This window comes from Aotus nancymaae, unplaced genomic scaffold, assembly GCF_030222135.1.
Source record: "Aotus nancymaae isolate 86718 unplaced genomic scaffold, 86718_ANA_hifiasm-v0.15.2.pri h1tg000044l, whole genome shotgun sequence".
NCBI lineage: Eukaryota > Metazoa > Chordata > Mammalia > Primates > Aotidae > Aotus > Aotus nancymaae.
In genome coordinates, this window is record NW_026988458.1 from 438,816 (window position 1) to 456,043 (window position 17,228).

Genomic DNA, 17,228 nt, shown 5'->3' on the forward strand with positions numbered 1-17,228 from the left:
TCTTGGCAGCAGCCGTCAATGTCCTGGATGCCCAGCGGTCAGGCCAAGCCCCGTCTTAGCTGGGGAGAGGGGTATGAGGAGGGCCTTGGAGACTTGGGGAGCAGGAGACATCCCTCAGGAAATGGGTCTACACGCCACAAAGCCAGAGAGCAGCTCCTGCCATGTGGTTGATGCTGCTAAGGCCTGGGGGCTGCCCCTGCCTGGCCGTCGCGCCCAGCATGGATGAGCGTGTTCTGCTGCTGCCCGGCCCGCTGGGCTGGGAGGCTCAGGCAGCGGTGCTGGAGTCACTGGAATGGACCAGGCAGGGGCCCGGGGCAGGAATCCTCTGTAGACACGCAGCCCCGAGCTCAGTAAATCAGCCGGTGGTGACATCCAGGAGGGGTGGGAACGCAGAGTCCCCCTAGAACGATGCTGCCCTTGGCCCTTGGTCCCACAGGGTGTGGATGCCGCCTTGGCTTCCTAGGGCTGGCCAGTGGTCCTGGGGGGTACAAAAAACATTTGCCCCAGGCCCAGCCTGACTCAGGTTCATCCTCGGTCCCCACTGGCCCCAGACCCACGCAGACTCCAGTAAGTGAGCGAGGCCATCAGAGCCTCCTGGGCTGGGGGAGACGGCCCAGCCCCACGTGGCACCTGTGCCTCCATGGTGGCCCCCTTGCAGCCCAGCCCTGTGCAGGCGGAGCCACACCTTGGCTGTGTCCCTGCCTGGCCCCAAACACCGTGGCCATGCCACCGGCTGCCTCTTCCATGCAGTGTCACCCCCAACCCTGCCAAGGGTTCTGTGCGTTTTCCCTGCAGGTGAGGTGGGAAAGGGCTGGTAGCAGTTCCGTGTCCTGGTTCCCTGGGGGCTGCCGGAAAGACCGTGTTCCTTCCAGGCTTTTCTCTGGGTTTAGATGCTTCCACGTGGGAACAGGTATTCGTCCCATGTATACAGACGGCGCCATTTACAGAGATTGTCATAGATTATCTTTCCAGAGTGGGGTCGTATTGCCTGTAGCTTTTCACCTTCTTAGCTTCATTCTATCCCGAGCAGCCTCCGAGCTGTCCAGGGATCCCTCCTGGCCCCGTGCCAGGCCCTGTCCCGGGTGCTGAACAGAGCAGCAGGTGCTGCCAGTCCCCAGCCTCTTGGATCCGGTGGCATAGACAGTTAAGTTCAGCACATCTCTACATGGAGTTTCAAAATAGGCAACCACTTTTTCCAGTCACTGGAAACACGACTGGAGGGCTGCAGCACGTGGCCTGGTGACACCTGTGAGTGGCTACAGTGGGGCCTGGAAGAGGTGCAGGGTCAGTGGGGAGCGAGTGCAGCCTTGGGGGCAGGCGCTGGGGCCTGGAGGATGAGCTGGGGGTGGTGAGTGCAGCCTTGGGGGTGGGCGCTGGGCCTGGAGGAGGCTCTGGGGGTGGCGACTGCAGTCTTGGGAGTGGGCGCTGGGCCTGGAGGAGGAGCTGGGGGTGGTGAGTGCAGTTTTGGGGGTGGGTGCTGGGGCCTGGAGGATGCTCTGGGGTGGTGAGCGCAGCTTTGGGGGTGGGTGCTGAGCCTGGAGGATGCTCTGGGTGTGGCGAGTGCTGTCTTGGGGTGGGTGCTGGGGCCTAGGCCAGGCTGGGCAGCTCTGAACCTTTCAGTCTTGAGGTCTGTGTAAGGTCTGTTCTCGCTGAGTTTAAAGTGAAGAAACTGAGGCCAGCACAAGAAGATCTGATGCGAAGGAATTTATTCAGGCTCCCAGACGGGGTTCTGCAGTCCGACAGGAGGGGCCGGAGAAGTTGCACAGACTCCTCTCAGACAGGGGGTTTTATAGGGAGTGAAACAGCTCAATTGGTTGTGGGAGAGCAGGACTGCTATTGGGTAAGTTACAAGCCTTTACCTAGGACTTGGCTTGTTGTTGGTTGTAATTACTCGGCTGCTTTTGGTTGTTAAGACTCGGCTGTTATTGGTTGTTAAGACTCGGCTGCTATTGGTTGTTAAGAATCGGCTGCTATTGGTTATTAAGACTTGGCTGCTATTGGTTATTAAGATGCTAGGGTTACCACACCTTGTTTGCATACTGGGCTCTTTTAAGGGAAGGTCAGGCTGTGTGAGCATGGGAGAAGGGAAAAAGCCTGAGCATGTATGAGCTTGCCTGAGCTCGTCCGGGCTTGTCCGAGCTTTTTAAAAGAAGTGGGGGGGTCTGCATCCATGCTCCTGGCGAGGCAACCGGCCTTACATTCCGACCTTTTGATGATAGATAAAGGGCGCCACTCTTTCTACTTCCTGCTGAATAGGGGCGAAGTAAGGGGGACAGGTCAGTCGGCTGGTGCCTCAACTGAGACACAGACGAAGGGATGAAGCAGCCCGATTTGGTTAACAGCCACTTGTCCAATTTCTTGCATATGAGCTTGTAGGAACTTTTACAGTTGTGTTGCAGCTGGGGCTGTCAGTTGTTCCGTAGCAGAGAAAGAGATCCTGAGAGTGTGCTTTGAACAGCGAGATCCCTGTTAGGGTGGTGTCAGGTCCCGTAGGTGATCGTGACAGGTTGAACTCGTTCCAGAGGGGAACTGCGGCTAAGGGGGATTCATTGAGGGAGGCACACAAAAAACATATTAGCGCCTTGCTGTACTAGTGCCTTGTTCCCAGGATTCCTGCAAATAGAACCGCCAGGCATAGTAGGGACTGGCCTTAAGGGGAGATATTAGAAGGATTGTTAGTAGGAGGATTTGAAGGATTAGGAATTGACAAGCAGGGGCCACGGGTGAGGCGAAGATGAGTGGGGCCCAGGGATTTGGATTTCCACTCCTCATTTTGCGGTGCCGGTTTAAAGTGGGACACATGATACCACGGGGTGTGACCCAGGAGCTTGGCAGCCGTGGGAGTGGTCAGGATAATGATGTGGGGTCCTGACCACCTGGGCTGCAGAGATCCTGGCTGGAGCTCCCAGAGGAGAACACTATCACCTGGTTGAAGGGGTGCTGCCAGGTGCGAGTCTCCAGGCCCTGGAACAACGGGGAGAGCACAATCTGCGTGCTCCCTGAGTAAGTGGCGGAGGATAGATAGATAGGGAAGGTAGGTGGCTAGGGGAGGTGGTTGCACCGAGAAATTATGAGAGACCAGGAAGGGTCGGCCATACAGCAACTCAAAGGGACTAAGGCCCATTGGTTCCCATGGGATGGCTCAGATTCAGGCTAGAGCAAGAGGTAGGAGAGTAGGCCAAGAAAGTTTTACCTCAATGGTCAGTTTAGCTAAATGGTCTTTGAGAATGCTGTGGGCCCATTCGACCTTACCTGATGACTGAGGGTGGTAGGGGATGTGTAGTTTCCAGGAGATGTTGAGAGACTTGACGACCAGCTGGACTACCTGGGATATGAATGCTGGACCATTGTCTGACTGGATGTTGGCAGGTAGGCCGAAGCGGGGGATGATCTGTTGAATAAGAATGGAGGCTACCGTGTCTGCTGTTTCCCAAGAGGTAGGGAAGGCTTCAATCCAACCTGAAAAGTTATCTACAAAGGTTAGGAGGTAGCGAAGTTTTTTATGAGTGGGCATATGGGTGAAATCAATTTGCCAATCTTGAGCCAGCAGGTTGCCACGCATTTGGTGGGTGGGAAACCGTAGCCTCAAGCTTCCCTGAGATGAGACCTTAGAGCAAGTAACGCATGTTTTGTGTACCTGCTCAATTGTCTGTTGCAAACCTGGTGAATAAAAGAGGGGTTGCACAAAGTGGTGTAACGCTTTGGGCCCTATATGTAAGGATTGGTGGATTTCAGCAATAATTTTAGGAGACTGTTCCCGTGGAAGGGCAATCTTATTATTTAGGAAGATCCAGCCCTGGTCAGACTCGGTTCCACCCCTTAACATAAGGTCCTGTCTTTCTAATGGTGTGTACACCGGCGACGTGGCTGTGGTAAGGAACAGGACCGGAGTGGGAGCCGGCCTAGTACTGGTTAGAGCCTTTGCTACTGCATCTGCCCTTGCATTGCCCTGAGAAATGGCATCCTGCTGGGCCCGGTGCCCCCGACAGTGGATGACATCGACCTCTTTGGGAAGTAACAGAGCTTGCAAGAGGTTAGAGATTTGGGTGGTGTTGACTATGGGGGTTCCCTTTATGGTAAGGAATCCTCACTCTTTCCAAAGGGCAGAGTGACAGTGGGTAATAAGGAAAGCATACTTGGAGTCTGTAAAGATATTTACCTGTTTTCCCTTTGCTAGTGCAAGAGCTCGGGTTAAGGCGATGAGCTCTGCCTTTTGGGATGTAATCCCGTCAGGGAGTTGGCATGCCTCGAGGGTGGCTGAATCTGTGACTACAGCATAGGCCGCTTTTCGCCGTCCCTCGGCCGTTATTACTGAACTCCCATCTATATACAAGGTAAGGTCTGGGCTAGGGAGTGGAAGGCTAGACAGACCGTCTCGTGGTGTAGCAAATGCCTCTATTAATTCAGGACAGGAATGAATTGGGGAAAGGGAGTGGGATGGAAGGGGAAGTAAAGTAGCCGGGTTGAGTGGAGAAGAGGGATGAAGACTGACTGAAGGATTTTCAATGAAAAGTAAGTGAAACTCTTGTAACCGGGAAGGTCCTAGGTGTGCAAGAGACTTATGGGAGACAAGATCTGTGAGCCAATGGGGAGAAAATACCAAGATGGGCTGGCCTAAGGTAAGTTTCAGGGATTCCTTAGTGAGTTCTGTTGCTGCTCCCAAAGCCCGCAGGCAAGGCTGCCATCCCCTGACCGTGGGGTCAAGTTGCTTTGATAAATAGGCTACTGGATGGTATACAGGGCCTAGGGGCTGGGTTAAGACTCCAACTGCAATTCCCTGTTTTTCGTCAGTAAACAAATGGAAGGGATGATTGAGATCATGTAACTGGAGTGGAGGTGCCATGGACAGGGCAGTTTGTAGGGCTTTGAAAGCCTGTTCTACTACTCCAGGGTGAGAGTGTAGTCTCAGTTAGGAGAGACAGTAGGAGGTGTGTATGTGAGGGGTTTGACTTCATGTATGTGAGATTAGTGAGTTAGAGGGTGGCCCCTACAGTCTGGAGAATATCTCATCCTAGCAAGGGAACTGGGCATGAGGGTATCATTAAAAAGGAGTGAGAGAAGGGGTGTCCCTCGAGGAGACAGGTTAGGGGAGGGGTTTGGTTGGGATAGGAAAGCCTTCCATCAACTCCCATGACCGAGACCTGGGAAGGTATGCTAGGCCCTGAGTAGGAAGGTAATACAGAGTAGGTAGCCGCCGTGTCCACTAAGAAGGAAATGGACTTACCCGCTACCTGCAGCGTTACCCTGGGCTCGGCAAGGGTGATGGGGGTCCTTGAGTTTGGGCTGCATCAGTCATCCAGAAGGCCAAGAAATTCAGGTGAAGGGACTGCCTCCTGCAGACCGGCCTGCTCCCCACATAGAGGTGTGGGGAGTGGGCCTTTAGTCCGGGATGGGTAATCAACCTTCCAGTGTCCAGTTCGTTTGCAATTTGGGCAAGGTCCATGGGGTGGTCGAGGACAGGGGCACTCCCAGGCCCAATGTCCTTCTTGACCACATCTATAACAGGACCCGGGTGGGGCCCTTAAAACATTTCAGAAGGGTTTCAATGGACCTCCCTCACCAGATGTTTGGTGGGCTGCCAGCCTCAGGGCTGCTACAAGAGCTCAGGTTTGGAGGCCTACCTTCTGCCTTAAGTGGGCCTGTCGGGTGGCCTCAGCCTTATCCTCTCGGCTGTTAAAAACTTCAAATGCCATGTTTACCAGGTCTCGCATGGGAGTCTGGGGACCCTCCTCAGCTTTTTTAAGTTTCCTCCTTATATCAGCCACCAACTGGGAGATAAAGTGGGTGGCTAGGACCGTAGCTCCTACTGAGGAGGCCAGATCCAGCCGTGTATGGAGGATCATAGCATTAGTTAAGCGGTCAAGGAAGACAGCTGGGTTTTCATCAGGTCCCTGAGTTATTTCCCTTAACTTATCGTAATTGACTACCTTTTGGGCTGTGTTTTGCATGCCCGCCAGGAGGCACTGTAGCATCTGGTCTCAGCAGCGGTGGCCATCTCTACCGTCCTGATAGTCCCAATTAGGGTCAGCCTCTGGGATCGCTGCCACACCTACTGGCATCTGGTTATCAGTCAGATGTACCTGATTAGCATGTTCCCGGGCTGCTGTAAAAATCCGGTCACCCTCGTCTGGGGTGAGGGTGGAGGATAGGATTACAAACGTGTCATGCCAGGTTAAATCATATGCCTGAGTAAGGTAACGGAATTCCTTGGTGTAAGCAGTAGGGTTGATGGAAAAAGAACCTAGGCATTTCTCAATGACCGATAGGTCAGAGAGGGAGAAGGGAACGTGCACTCGGACAATGCCCTCTGCTCCGGCCACCTCACAGAGGGGGCAAAGGAGGGAGGCCTCATCATTGGGAACACCATGTGAATGGGTGTGAGCACGAACAGGAGAGGCCAGGTTGTAATTAGGAGGTGGAGGAGCTGAAGGGGGTTGAGGTTTATCATAAGGCAGAGGATTATTGGGTCGGGCCAGCGGAAAGGAGAGTTCCTCAGATGCATCAAGGTCAGAAAAGGAAGAGAAGGAAGGTGGAGGGGCTATGGGTGAAGAGGAGGTTTCTTTGGCTAGAAGCACCTGGGCGGTGGTGCAAGAGGAACAGAGGGTGGGTCGGGAACGAAGATACCAGAAAACCTGCACGTTTACAATGATCATAATTAGGAAGAAACCAAGAAAAGACATGGCCAGGGCTATCTGCCACATGGCTACAATAAAGACAGTACCACATACAAGACTGACGAACAAAGGGTGAGTGCCCCCCAGATGGGAGACCAGTCTGATGCCTTCCCGGCCACATCCCCGTGGAACCACAGGTTGAGGCCCACACAAGTTCCGCAGCTGTTATGCTGTGGGACTACACATAAACTCACTCACTCACTTGCATTGGAGTTAGGCAGAAAGAAAGAAAGATAGGATTAAAAGTGTAAAGCGGCCACCATCTTAAGGGCGAGGCACAGGATAGGATTAAAAGTGTAAAGTGGCCACCATCTTAAGGGCAAGGCACAGCCGCCATCTTAGATGGGAGAGAAAGAGAGAGCTAAGAGCAGGAAGTGGCCACCATCTTAAGGGTGAGGTGGTACGGCCGCCATTTTGAGAGGGAGAGAGAGAAGAAAAGAGAAAAGAAAAAAAAGAGAGAGAAGCAAAAAAAGAAACCGAAAAAGAAAAACAGATGAGAAGGAAACTGTATTTTCGGTTTCTTTCTAATGGGAGCCTTTATGCCAAATGGGCTAATTTACAACAACAAATTTGGTATAAGCCGGGGGTTTGGCTCTGCCGTGAGGCAGGGCTGCTTAAACAGGGCTTCTGAGTACCCAAACCTTGGTTGCTGGTGAGGGTTCAGGAAAGTGGGGACATCTCCCTCAAATTCCTGATCCTAGAGTGTAGGGACATCTCCTCTTACACTCAGGTCCTAAACTGGAGTCACGGACTCATGGGGAAGGAAGCCGGAGTCACGGACTCGCGGCAGGAGGCCTCCCAGGGTCACGGACCCATGGGGAAGGAAGGGAGGGAATCTGGAGTCACGGACTTGTGGCAGGAGGCCTCCCAGGGTCACGGACCCGTGGGGAAGAAAGCCGGGGGTCACGGACCCTGCAGCAGGGAAGCCGGGGGTCACAGACCCCACGGCAGTGGGAATCCCTGACGCTGCGCAGTGGTTTTTGGACAGGGACTCCCTGAAAGCAGCAAGTGGGGTAGTGGGTAATAGAAGTCTTACCTTGTGGTGAAACGGCAGCTTCCAGGTCCGGCACTGTGTGGAGGAGTCAGTTTCCCCCAGGAGGGGTCTTACAACTCCCCCTGGGTTTTGGCACCATATGTAAGGTCTGTTCTTGCCGAGTTTAAAGTGAAGAAACTGAGGCCAGCACAAGAAGATCTGATGCGAAGGAATTTATTCAGGCTCCCGGACAAGGTTCTGCGGTCCAACAGGAGGGGCCGGAGAAGTTGCACAGACTCCTCTCAGACAGGGGGTTTTATAGGGAGTGAAACAGCTCTATTGGTTGTGGGAGAGCAGGACTGCTATTGGGTAAGTTACAAGCCTTTACCTAGGACTTGGCTTGTTGTTGGTTGGAATTACTCGGCTGCTATTGGTTGTTAAGATTTGGCTGCTATTGGTTGTTAAGACTCGGCTGCTATTGGTTATTAAGACTTGGCTGCTATTGGTTATTAAGACACTAGGGTTACCACACCTTGTTTGCATACTGGGCTCTTTTAAGGGAAGGTGAGGCTGTGTGAGCATGGGAGAAGGGAAAAAATGTGAGCATGTCTGAGCTTGCCTGATCTCGTCCGGGCTTGTCCAAGCTTTTGAAAAGAAGGGGGGGGGGTCTGCGTCCATGCTCCTAGTGAGGCAACCAGCCTTATGGTCTGGAAACCCAGCCAGTATCTCCCTGGAGGAGACAGCGCTGTTGGCTGGGAGTCCTCCACAAGCAAAGGCCTGCCTGGCTCCAACCTGGCCATCAGGCACCACCTCATGGGAGCCACTGTGCTCAAGCCACCATTTCCATGCTGGGAACCACAGCCATGGAGATCCAAGCCAGGAAGACAGGGTTGCCACACACACCCCTGCTGAGTGTTCCCTTGAGGGGGCCAGGCTGTCACTGCCTCTGTGGGATGATCACCCACAGATGCACAACGGGCCAGTCGCTGTTGGGGCAGGTGGTTGGGGTCACATGGGACTGGGCCTCCCCACACCGGGACCCCACACCTGCGAGGATGCAGACACCCCACCCCAGAGGTCTCAGCCTAGACAGCCCCATGGGAAAACCCAAGCACAGGCAGCCCCTGGGCTGCGAATGGTGTGGAAATAGCCCCCATGTCCTTCCCACGTGACCCCACAAAACCAGAAAGGAGCAAATCCCCCCCGCTGTGGACATCCCGGGATCCTCTGAATGCCTGGCCTTCCCAAGCCTCCCTGGCGCCAAGGATGTCATGGGGCCCAAGGACCCCGGGGGAGGGAGGACCTGCCGGAACACAGGGTATTCTCTCTGCTGTGGTTCCAAAGGTCTTGGGAGGTGCAGAGTTCCCCAGAGACAGCAGGGCCCCCGTGCCCTGGAGAGGGAGGGGGTCTCTCCCAGGTCTCTATCTGGCACCGCTCATGCTAAACCCCAGACCCAGCTGTGGGAGAAAGCTGCCCAGAGCCCTGCAGGAGAGGCGGAGCAGCCCTGGTGCATGCAGGGGCAGAGGCACCTGGGCTGTGCTGGGCTGGGCCGTCAACGAGAAGGGGTGATCGAGGATCCCTTGGAGGAACCCTAACTGGGAACCCCTGAGATTCTCTGGGTCTTGCCCTCCATTGCTGGTGGTTAACTTTGGGACACGATGCATGGGTTGGCCTCTTCCTGGTCACATGGAGTGGGGTCCAGGGCCAGCCACAAGGCTCAGGACTCCACGGTACAACTCTGTCCAGTTCTGAAAAGGGCAGCGTGGAAGCAGACTCCTGGGGACAGAGGCACGCTGCCTTGTGGAGAAGCAGGACTCAGCCCTCCTGGCCCTGAACACCTAGAGGGAGAGGCAAGGGGTGGGACCCCACTCCACAGATGGGAGCACCAAGGTCCCTGAGGTGTGGGCGATGACCCCACTCTACGGATGGGAGCACTGAGGTCCCCAAGGTGGGGGCGATGACCCCACTCCACAGATGGGAGCACCAAGGTCCCCGAGGCGGGGGCGATGATCCCACTCCACGGATGGGAGCGCCGAGGTCCCCGAGGTGAGGGCAATGATCCCACTCCACGGATGGGAGCGCCGAGGTCCCCGAGGCGGGGGCGATGACCCCACTCACTTCTCTTTCTTCTCAGCTGAGCTATTCCTAGGAGACAGTGCCTTCTCCAGCTTTTGGGAGAGGGGTCCTGGCTGTTCTTTGATGCCCCTCTTACCTGCCCCAAGCCCCTGCTGGCCCCACGGGGGGGGCCACAATATGGGGTGTTTTCATTTTCCCTCGGGGCAAACCCCAAAGCCCCTCTGCTGAAGCCACAGCTCCATCCCAGGACACCTGCCTCCTTCACTGTTTCAGGTGCCCCCAAAGCCCTTCTCTTCCCATCTGCATCTAAGGTGACCTCTGCCCCATCAAAGTTGATCCCTGATCCCAAAGTGGCCCCTGTCCCATCTGTAGTGACCCCTGACTTATGTAAGCTGACCCCTGACCCCTTGCGAGGGAGGAGCTGTGTCCCCAGCCAGCTGTGAGCCCCGTGAGCCAGTGGGAATAGGCTGCCCCTCCTGGGGCCTCTGAGGACTGCCTGACTGGGGGTCCCCAAGGTGTCCCATGTTCACTTCCAGACGTGACCACAGGAACACAGATTCCAGGAAGCAGAGTGGGGACCTGACATTCCCAGGAGGCCCTCAGTGCCAAGAGCAGAGCTCCTGCTCCATGGAGACCTGTCTTCCCGGGTCGTCCCTGTGACTGGCCGAGGGGCACAGCCTCCCCGGCTCAGGGTGTAAGTTCTGTTACGGTCTGGGTGTGAGTCTGTTTGGCATGAACCTGTCATGGGTTTTCTAAATAAATAACTGGGAAAATGTGATTTCCTTCTGGCTGCTCACAGGTGGCTGTGAAGTAGGAGGATCTCTTTTCAGCTGCCAGCTTTTGTCAAACGCTCAGACACACGAATGTGGCTGTGACTCCTGGACTCTCTGCTGTGGCTGCAGGGAAAAGGCACGTTCGCTGAGACCCAGGGACTGCGGGATTGAAGGCGTGTAAGTAACAAGGCTGGCCACACAGGGGACAGAGTCATTACTCAAATCAGCCTCCCCAAAGGCTCGGAGATGAGAGTTTTTCAAGGACAGTTTTGTGGCGGGGGCTAGGGAATGGAGCAGGCTGATTGGTTGGGTCAGGGCGGAAATCGTAGTGGGTGGAAGTGGGTCCTTCTTGCTGTCTTCAGCCCCAGGGTGGGATTGCAGAGCTAGTTTACTGGTCTGGGTGGCACCAGCTGGTCCATCATCCATCGGACTGCAGGTTTGAAAACGACCTTGAATACTCATCTTGGGTTTTACAACAGTGATGCGCCCACAGGTGATGCACCCACAGGTGCCTCACTGGGGAGGTCTGGATCTGTGGCTTCTGGCTGCATGGCCTCTGAGCCTTAGTTTCGAATCCTGCGGCTAATGAGTTTTACAAAAGCAAAAAGAGGATGTTTTGTCATCTTAGTTTCGTTGCTAAACTATAAATTCCCCTGGGGTTAGCTCAGCCCTGCCCAGGAATGAACGAGGGCACCTTGGCAGCTCAAAGCAGGATGAGGTTGGTTAGGTCAGATTTCTCTCACTCTCATGATTTTGGCAAAGGTGGTTTCACCGGCCACCCCTGCCCAGGTGCTGCTGGAAAGGCCTGAAGCTGAGGCACTCAGCAGCCCGTGTCCTCCTCCCCCCAAGCCCTGCCGAGGATGAGGCGGGCAGACAGTGGGACCAGGCATTGGTCTGATGCCCACAGACACGCTGAGGTCTCTCTTGGTGTCATCTGAGTGGGTAGCTGGGGGGGACTCACAATGAACAATGGCCTCCCCAGGCCCAAAGTCTGCTGCCCACCCCCCCCCAGCATAGGAGGCAGCATACGGCAGCCGTGTGTGAGGCTCGCATCCGCCCACCCAGCTCGGGCCCTTCCAGGGATGAGGGGTGGCTTAATCCTAAGGTCCGAGGGGAGGAGCCGCCTCCCAGCTCAGCCCTCTGCACACGTCTATCCTCTCGTGAAGGGCAGCTCCTTTGGGCTCCAGGAGGTGGAAATGGCTGCCTGGTGGCCTCCACCCCTCTGGCTGCAGCACCTCATCCTCAGCCGCACCTGGTCAGTCTGGTGACTGCACGCCGAGGCGGTTACCTCATTACAGCTTCGGTTCCCTGACCAGGGCATCCTGCAATTCAGTGCTATTGTAGGGGGCAATAATCCCCATAGGTGTGTAGTAGGAAGAGACCCTGTTACAAAAGACAGACTGGCAGCAGAAAAACAGGTCATTAACATGCATGTTTCACAGATGCACAGAGACACCCAAGAACACAGCTGTCACAGAGCCAGCTTTGAATTCCAGCGACACACCATCTTCAACAGAGAACAGCACGTTTTTAGGAAGTGCCAAGACAGCGGAGAAGACTTCGGTCTCTGTGGGCCGCTTGGGGCACAGGACTGGCAGAGGCTCTGGAGCACAGCCCATGGAGCCATCTGTGTGGAGCACAGCCCGTCAAGCCATCTGCAGGGAGCACAGCCCGTCCATCAAACTATCTGTGGGGAGCACAGCCTGTCGAGCCAGATGGGGGGAGCACAGCCCATCAAGCCTCTGCAGGGAGCACAGACCATCCATCAAACCATCTGTGGGGAGCACAGCCCATCGAGCCAGCTGCAGGGAGCACAGCCCGTCCATCAAACCACCTGTGGGAAGCACAGCCCGTCCATTGAGCCAGCTGCAGGGAGCACAGCTCGTCCATTGAGCCAGCTGCAGGGAGCACAGCCCATCGAGCCATCTATGGGGAGCACAGCCCGTCCATTGAGGCAGCTGTGGGGAGCACAGCCCATCCATCAAACCATCTGTGGGGAGCACAGCCCATCCATTGAGCCAGCTGCAGGGAGCACAGCCCATCGAGCCATCTATGGGGAGCACAGCCCATCCATTGAGGCAGCTGTGGGGAGCACAGCCTGTCAAGCCATCTGCAGGGAGCACAGCCCATCCATCAAACCATCTGTGGGGAGCACAGTCCATCCATTGAGGCAGCTGTGGGGAGCACAGCCCAGTGAGCCACCTGCGGGTATGAGGGCCTCACGCTGTCTTCAGGGCCCAGCCTTTGTTCTCCCTGCAGGAGGGGTAGAATGCCCTTTGTCTTTGTAAATCTGTGCCTGCTTTAGGCAAAGAGAGGAAGCCAGAGAGCACTCCTGGGCCCATTTCTTCTTGATCGTCTTCATCTCAGAAGCCCTCCATGTTTTGGGGGGTCACACACTCTTCTGACACTGACTACCTGGAGGATCACAGACCCTGAAGGTTCGGGGCTCTGCCCCACCAGCCCCCTCTTCTGATGACAGCTGCACACGGGCTCCCTAGGCAACCCACACTGCTCCTGAGAACCGCAGATTTGGGGATCCTTACATCCCCTCAAATTCACTAGAACGACTCCCAGGACTCGGGAAAGTCCTTTACGTACAGTCAGCCTGTGTGCTTCCCTGTTGATTGTTCCGCTTATTATGAAGGAAACCCATGAACAGCCCAGTGAAGAGAGCAGGGGAGGTGGGCACTGCTGTCTGAGCACCACAGGGGCTCCCCAGCCTGGGTGCTCCCCAACACTGATGCCCACAGATTTTATCCAGGCTTCATTACACAGGTAGGATTGATTAAGTCATTGGCCATTGGTAATTGAACCCAAAGTCAGCCTCTGGCCCCTCCCAGGAGGTGGGGAGTGCAGGGGGCTGGAATTTCCCTCTAATCATGTGGTTGGTGCCTCTGGTGACCAGCCCCCACCCTAAAGCTACCTTGGGGTCCCCTGAGAGTCACCTCATTAGGGTAAACAAATGTGGTGGAAAGGGGTCTTTGTGAAATCAAAGACATCCCTATCAGGAAATTCCAAAGATTGCAGGAGTTCTGCCTCTGGACAGAGGCAAAGACCTGGTAGATTTTTTATTATACCAGAGTGCAAATCTCTCAATTTATTCAGAGCTCCTTTGTTTTCTCTCAATAGCGCTTTGTAGTACTAGATGATAAGCTCACACACACTGAGATTCAAAGGCATCCATCTTGGATTCATGAACTGGGCAGCACTGGCACGCTGACGTTGAGGCGGGAGCACTTTTCTGAGTTCTGCAGAAGCAGGACAAGGACAGGACATCTGGTTAAAGTGGGAAGTCTGTGGTGAGAGGCTGGTGTGGGTTTCTGGGCGGTGTTGGCTCTGTGGTCTGGTTCCCTGTGGGCTTCAGTTTGCTCACACAGAGTCCCAGGCACTGGAGCTGGCTCAGCCCAGGGCCTCCCGATTAACTGTTTAATGTAGCTTTCCGAGTATGTCTACCACTTTTTTTTGGTCAAAGCTGCTCATGAGTAATTTTCGACGTCAAGAGCATCACACAGAAGGTTCCTGTTTGTGTCTCCGCAGTCACCGGGCTTCCATCCCAGAAAGCAGGTGCCAGGCGGGCGTCGGTTCCTCCTGCCGGTTTCACCTGGTCCTGAACCTGTGCTGTGGCTCTGCTGGGGCTGATTTCTTTCATGCCGAGTCATGCCTATGTGACTCCTCAGTACTGTTTTTGAAAAGTTGCCAGATAGGCTGGGCATGGTGGCTCACACCTGTAATCCCAGCACTTTGGGAGGCCGAGGCAGGTGGGTCACCTGAGCAACATGGAGAAACCCCGTCTCTACTAAAAATACAAAATTAGCTGGGAATGGAGGCACATGCCTGTAGTCCCAGCTACTCAGGAGGCGGAGGTTGCAGTGAGCTGATTGTGCCACTGTACTCCAGCTTGGACAACAAGAGTGAAACTCTGTCTCAAAAAAAAAAAATGCCAGATATAAATGTGTGCTCAGGCAAGGTTTTGGGAACACCACATGATCTCTGGGGAATTATAGGTGAAGTCCCCTGAGTCCCTGTGGCAGGACATTGGCCTGGCTTTTCACGGGTCTGCCCGGACAGGATGAAATTCCTGCTTCCGACAGCAGACGGCAGCAGCGACCTACTCCTGCCCATTCGGAGAGGTTCTGCGTCTTTTGGGCCCTTTGAGGCTGGTGCCACCTTCCTGCCCTGGCAGCAGCCCGTATTTTAATCCCACTTGGTGTTCCAGCTCTCCCAACCCCCTTCCCCAGTAGTAACCCTGCCCCCATACTTGCCCTGGAGCCATGGAGTGGAATATTCCAGCAGCACTGAGGGACCAAATTTTATATACAGCATTTCCTCCAAGCACAGAGCTCTGATGCGTCTTTTGTAGGGCTAAAGGCCCCTGCAGGAGCAGCACTTCCTGGTCCACCTCACCTTCTGCAGTGCCACTAGGCCCACTTTAGCCCCCGGGTCTGTGGCTGGCCCTTCTCTCCCAGAGCATCTTGCCCTCCCAGCCACAGCCAAAGAGGGGGAAGGGACAGCCCCTGGGCCCACGCTCCTGCTGGTCAGCCCTGAGGGCACCAGGCCTTCCTCTCCTGCCACTCCTGCTTGTCACTCATGGGGGAACCGGGCCTTCCTCTCCCGCTGCCACACCTTCTGGTCAGCCCTGAGGACATCAGGCCTTCCTCTCCCACCACTGCACCTGCCGGTCAGTCCCGAGGGCACCAGGCCTTCCTCTCCCACCACTGCACCTGCCGGTCAGTCCCGAGGGCACCAGGCCTTCCTCTCCCACCACTGCACCTGCCGGTCAGTCCCGAGGGCACCAGGCCTTCCTCTCCCACCACTGCACCTGCCGGTCAGTCCCGAGGGCACCAGGCCTTCCTCTCCTGCTGCTATATCTGCTGGTCAGCCCTGAAGACATCAGGCCTTCCTCTCCCACTGCTGCACCTGCCAGTCAGTCCCGAGGGCACCAGGCCTTCCTCTCCCGCCGCTGCACCTTCTAGTCAGTCCTGAGAGCACTGGGCATTCCTCTTCCACAGCTGCACCTGCTGGTCAGTCCCGAGGGCACCAGACCTTCCTCTCCTGTTGCTGCACCTGCGTGTCAGCCATGGGGGTGCCAGGCTTTCCTTCCCTGCCGCCTCTGTGGGGCTCCGAGGAGCAACCGGGAGCCCCAGCTCTGATGGGGCCTTGTGCTTCCCCAGCTCTGAGACCCCCAGAGAGCTGCAGGGCACAGGCTTCTTTCCCCCAACAATGAGCAGTCAGACCAGGCTTGGACCCCTCTACTGTTCCAGGGTGCGGGGAGGTGCGAGGGGACCCAACGGGGCCTGGATGCCAACAACCTGTGTGGCCTGACAGATGCCACAGGGCACCAGGCACTAGGATGGGCTCTCCATCCTCTGTGGCCCCATCCTGCTCCCTCCCAGTGCCCTCCTGCCACCCTGGGTCCTCCCTGGACCCACAGCTGCCACCCACAGCACACTGGGATATTTATGCTGACCGGCTACTACCTGACCCATCTGACCGCCTCACCCGGCTGATGACCTGACCCGCCTGACCACCTCACCCTGCCGACTGACCCCCACAGTCTCCTGGCCTGGGTCCTCAGGCAGCAGCGTTGTGTGTCAGGTGTGTGTGGCCGGTACTCCTGTATGCTGTGTGCAGAGCCTGCAGGATGCCCTTCAGTTCCCAGGGTCCCCACCACAGAGGGTGACCGTTTCATCGTGATGGTCCTGGGAAACCCTGTTCTAACCACGTGCCACATGGGTCCACACGAACCTCTCCCTGTTACATGCATTAGACGGGTGTGTGGGCTTCTCAATGTAGGGCTGAGGGCCCCACAGGGTCGTGGGGTGAGCCTTATGCTGTGCTGAGGCACAGGATCCGAGAAATAAAGAGACAGGACACAAAAGTACAAGGAAAATGCAGCTGGGCTCGGGGGGTCACGCCACCTATAAGCGGAGTCAGGTGAGGCCCCGAATGTCCAGAAGCGTGAGTATTTATTGTGTATAGGTTAGGGGGCAGGGCAGTGAGTGAAGTCATCTTTAAGGATAGTGATAGGGTCGTGAGCAATAAAACATGGGGTCCACCCCCATTAGGTCACCTAGGCCAGGAGGTGGACGGTGCGCAGCAAGGGGCCGGTTCCCATGAAGTCAAGGGCTGTGTGCAGTAAGGGGTCCACCCCCATTAGGTCACCCCATTAGGTCATCTCTAGGCAAGCTACTTCTAAGATGATTTATGGGAGGATGCTTTAAGTCACACAGCAGTGACAGAGCTGTCAGGGGCTATGCCACCTGCTGGCAGCTTCCAGTGGGTTCTATGGGAGGATGCTTTTTGAGCCAGCACAGTAGCAAGAGCTGATGAAATTCAGTCACCAAGGTGCGATTATCCGGAGGAGTTTTGAGCCCTCGGATGCTCAAGGGATTGCTGGTCTGAGGGCAGCCTTCCACAAGAACTGGAGCAAGGTCCTACAACTCCTTTATCAGGAGAAGTGGCTCTCGCTCCAAGCCTGCCATACAGCGAGTATCTTTACGATACTGAACGCCGCCGCCTGGGCCATGGGTTCTTTTCCTGGTATAATTGTTTTCCCTTAAATCATGCTCTGCACTGTGTCTGCTCTAGGCATTCCTCCGATTATAAGCTGCTTATTCCTTAATTCATGCTCTGTACTGTGTCTACTCTAGGCATTCCTCCAATTATGAACTAAGATATAATTATAGGTATATATGTAGGATAATATTCTTTAGGCACTCATACTATCAACTA

At 55.5% G+C, this 17,228-nt stretch overlaps 1 long non-coding RNA gene across 1 annotated transcript; it reads left to right on the forward strand.

Moving 5' to 3' along the window:
• Window positions 1-8,931: 8,931 nt before the first annotated feature.
• Window positions 8,932-13,266, forward strand: LOC105729785 (uncharacterized). Its single transcript, XR_001110302.3, has 3 exons — window positions 8,932-10,417; window positions 10,523-10,673; window positions 11,939-13,266. It is a non-coding gene; the product is annotated as an uncharacterized LOC105729785 (long non-coding RNA).
• The last annotated feature ends 3,962 nt before the right edge of the window (window positions 13,267-17,228 follow it).